The following is a 4,466-nucleotide window of genomic DNA, read 5'->3' as shown; positions in this document are numbered from 1 at the left end:
TTACTTCTTTCCCCACCCAGGAAGACTCACTGCTCAAGTCCAAGGCCAAGTCCAAGGACTCAGGCCACTTACTGTTGCTTATGCTTCTATTTACCTCCCTTCCAGCATCACTTGGATGCAGGTAATTTCCATGGTGATGTTTCCACTCCTGAATTATCTCACTTCAATACATTTTATATTTCCATCTACCTGCTAAGTGCTTCCACTTGGATGTCCCATCACAATCCAGGTGTAGCTGAGAACATGGGCTCTGGAGGCAGACAGGCCTATGTTCAAATCACAAGGCTGGCATGAATTAGAATGCTATGAATGATGTTACCTATTCTCACTTTCAGCCTTCTCACCTATAAAATGGGACGATGATAATGCTATGGTCTTAATATCTGTATTTCCCCAAAATGTGTACACTGAAATCCTGCCTGCCTCCTATGGCAATGGTATTAGGTGATGTCTTTGTGAAGAGAGTCATTTAAGAATTTTAATCTCTCCTCATGAATAGGATTAAGGACCCTAAGAGACCCCCTCAACCCTCCCACCATAGGGTTCTGGGGACAAGACTGCCAGCCTAAACTAAGAAGCAGGAGTTATAGATAATGAATTAGCCAGTGCCTTGACCTTGAACTTTCCATTCTCCAGAACTGAGAAAAAAATCAATTTATGTTGTTTGTAAGCCACTCAGTAATCAAATATATGGTTACTGAAACCTGAACACATGAAGACAGATAATATTGTAATATTTGTTTCTCAAGCTGATGGTACATAGGTGTGTTCATTATAATATTCTCTATTTTTGTGTATCCAAAGCAGTTCAAATTAAAAAAATAAGATCAGTAGCAAAAATGGGGTAGTTCTACCTCCTTGTTAGGGTGAACTTGACAATTCAGTGAGATCAAATATATAATGTATTTTGTGACAAATGCTTACTCACTGTTTGTCTTCTGCCAAGCACTATGGTAAAAGTGTAAATAGTCCCTGCTGTTAAGGTGTTTCAATCAAATAATTTTAGCTCTTGTTATCATTTTCTACTTTATACCAAATCTGCCTCTTGGCTTCATTACCTCAATTGCTGATTTTGTTCACCCCAGCTCACAGGCTTGGAGTTGTTTTTGGCTTATATCTCTTACTGGCTCCCACCTTACGAGGTGGATTCCTCTTCCTCAACATTTTTTTATCGCACCCTTTTCCTCTTCGCTATCATTACTCCATTTCAGATCTTCATTACCTCTCTCTGTCTAGGATCTTAACTTCTGCTGCCAGATTAATCTTCATTGAAAGGCAACTTTTACCATATTACTATCTTAAAAATCTGTAAGTGGTATACAATTGCTTTCTAAATTATTTCTTTATTCTATCATTTAAAGTCTAGGCACATCATGCTATCTTTTATAAACTCAGCCCCAGGCCAGTCACTGGAATTTGTTGGATAATCAATAAATAGTTTTTGAATGTATAAATTAGGCAACCAGTCACTTTCTATATCACTCATTTGCCTATCTCTGTCTTTGCTTGTACTGATCTCTTCCACCAGATCCTTTGAGATTCATTTCATAATTAACTTCCACATTCCAACAACAGTGAATTTCCTCCAAACTATCCCTATTCATTACAATAAGCAGAGATTACTCCAAGCAGTCTATTTTCATCTGGAAGTATAATTTTATAACTGTAACAGTTTATCCAGGGAGACATTGATCAGGACACTGTGCCAAGCATATCAAACTGGTATTCAATGCTGATAATAACAATGGTCAATTGTTGCTGGTTACATCAGGTGAATAGAAAGCAATAGGTACTTGGGTAATGCATATTTATATCAGAAAGTAGAAGATACATTCCAGGAAAATCTGGGGTCCTGACATCTCTGTGAATGATCTAGGGGTCTGCGGTAGTCTGTGGCCTGTTGAAAGAGCCTTTCCCACATGAAAGACAAGCTCCTACTACTCCCTGCTATAACCTATTGCTGGCTATCAACAGGGGCCACCAGCTCTGCATCAGGTCCAACACAGGAAAAGCCTCTCCCCCAGGTTTGCGTTATAGTGAATACTGTTCTTCCACAGTGGCCATTTGTCCCCAGCCCATTCAGATACACTCAGGGTACATATAGAAGATAGAGGTTGTAGTATGAAGCATCTGGCACACCCTAATTGGAAACACAGCTGGTTACTGGCATGGCCCACCATCTTCCCAATAGTATATTTTCACTAATTTCTATTTTTTTCATTTATAATTGTATTAAAATAGATATAATCAAATGTATTGGCCTATCTATTTTAAGGGTTTAACTCAGTGAGATTAAGTATATTTCCATTGTGTAACCATTATCACTATCCATCTCTACAACTTTTCTTGAAAACTGAAACTCTGACAGCTATACATCTATAAATACTGTGGATTTGGGTTGTATCTGTTCTTTTATGACTGGCTTATTTCATATAGCATGACATTCCCAAGGTTCGTCCATGTTGTAGCATGTATCAGAAATTTTTTCCTTTTTAAGGCAGAATATTATACCATTGTATATACATACCATGTTTTATTCATCCACTCATCTGTCAGTGGACATTTGGATGGGTGCACCTTTTGGTTAGTGTGAATAACACTGCTATAAACATGGGTATGCAAATACCTCTTTGAGATCCTGCTGTCAATGATTCTAGATATACCCAGTAATAGAATTGCTGAGTCAAAAGACAATTCTAATTTTAACTTTTTGAGGAGCCTCCATACTGTTTTATATGACAGTTGCACTATTCCATATTCTGACCAACAGTGCATAGGCTTCATATTTCTTTACATCCTGACAGTACATATTTTCTGGTTGGTTTTTTTTTCTTTCTGGTTTTAATGCATATGAGAAAATCCATTGTACACATATTAACAAGATGCAAAAGATGACTATGAATTAAATAGTGTCTTATCCATCCTGCCACAAAATTCTCTCTGTCCAGCAGTGTTCAGACATCAGGAGAACAGGAGACAGAGGATTATATGAGAACGGAGCCTGAAGGTCCAATAGAACTGCCTGCAATGGCTCAGAGTCCCCGCCCCATGTTCCTCTCATAAGATCAGTTGTCCACTCTCATCCATACTTAAGGTTTTCTATGGACTTTGAAGAACCTAGTTCACGAATGAGGAAAAATTCCACTTGGTGTATAATGTTCCTTCACAATGTCATCACACTAGCCATAAGCAGTTTGATAGCATTGAAGCACTGCTCAGAAGTGGCTACATGGGACGGAAGGGATGGTAATTCTCACAGTGGACAGAACTGCATGTAGTCTTTCCAAAAATTCCACGGACCTCAAAGATCAGATGTACAGGTCAGTGTGAATTTAGAGTATGTGACCAACATTTTGTTCATGTATCAAGGATTTGAAAGGGAAAATTTGGAGATTGGTGTTGACAACAAACAAAAATACTTTTTATACCTGTGTAATACAAATACCACATTGTATAGAAATACCACATCTTTTTTATCCATTCCTCACTTGATAGGTATTTGGACTGTTTCCAAGATTTAGCTATGATAAATTGTGCTGCTATGAATATAGGTACACATATGTCACTGTGGTATGTTTTCATTTCTTCTGGAAAAATAACCCAGGAGGAGAATAGTTGGGTCAAGTGGGACTTCTAATACAAGTTTTCAGAGGAAGTTCCACACTAATTTCCAAAGTGGTTGTACCAAGTCTACACCCCCACCAACAATGGAGAAGGTTTCCTTTTTTCCCACATCCCGTCCAGCATGTTATTATAGGTAAATGAATGCAACTAGAAACCATGCTCATAAGTGAAATAAATCAGACGTGCATGTGTAAACATCATATTGTTTCCCTAGTGTAAAAACCTGAAAGAGAAAAATCCAAAAGGTACAATAGATACTGTGAAAGGGAAAGACACTGCTCAAAAAGAAGGAAAAACTGGGATGGGGAAAAGGAGAAAAAAAGAAAGAAGAAAGGGAAAAAATATATATATATGTATATACAAGGACAGCAGGGATAACTGTAGTGCTGATTTCTACTGATCTCTTGAAAATAATAGTTAAACCTTATTTTTTTAACTTTTTGAGCAATTTTGCATGCTTATATCTGGTAATATGAACAACTAATTTGAAGACGACAATATGCAATATAACAACTCTTACTGAATCATGTTTAGTGAAATTCTGTATCATTTCTAATGGTTTTTATTATTCTTAAAAAATAAAAAAGTTCAATTCTAACCATCAATGTCAATGGACTCAATTCACTAATTAAGAGAAATAGACTGGCACAGTGGATTAGGAAACAAAATCCAACAATATACTCTATATAAGAAAAACATTTAATTCATAAAGACATTCATAGGCTGAAAGTCAAAGGATGGAATACAGTACTACATGCCCCAGCACCTCAGAAAAAAGCAGGGGTAGCAATCCTATTCTCAGAGAGTCTCAACTTCAAACCAACAATGATCAAGCGAAATAA

The sequence above is a fragment of the Octodon degus genome, unplaced genomic scaffold (assembly GCF_000260255.1).
Source record: "Octodon degus isolate 3935 unplaced genomic scaffold, OctDeg1.0 scaffold00088, whole genome shotgun sequence".
Classification (NCBI taxonomy): Eukaryota; Metazoa; Chordata; class Mammalia; order Rodentia; family Octodontidae; genus Octodon; species Octodon degus.
The sequence above is the reverse complement of the archived record's forward strand: the minus strand, read 5'-3'. Positions refer to the sequence as shown.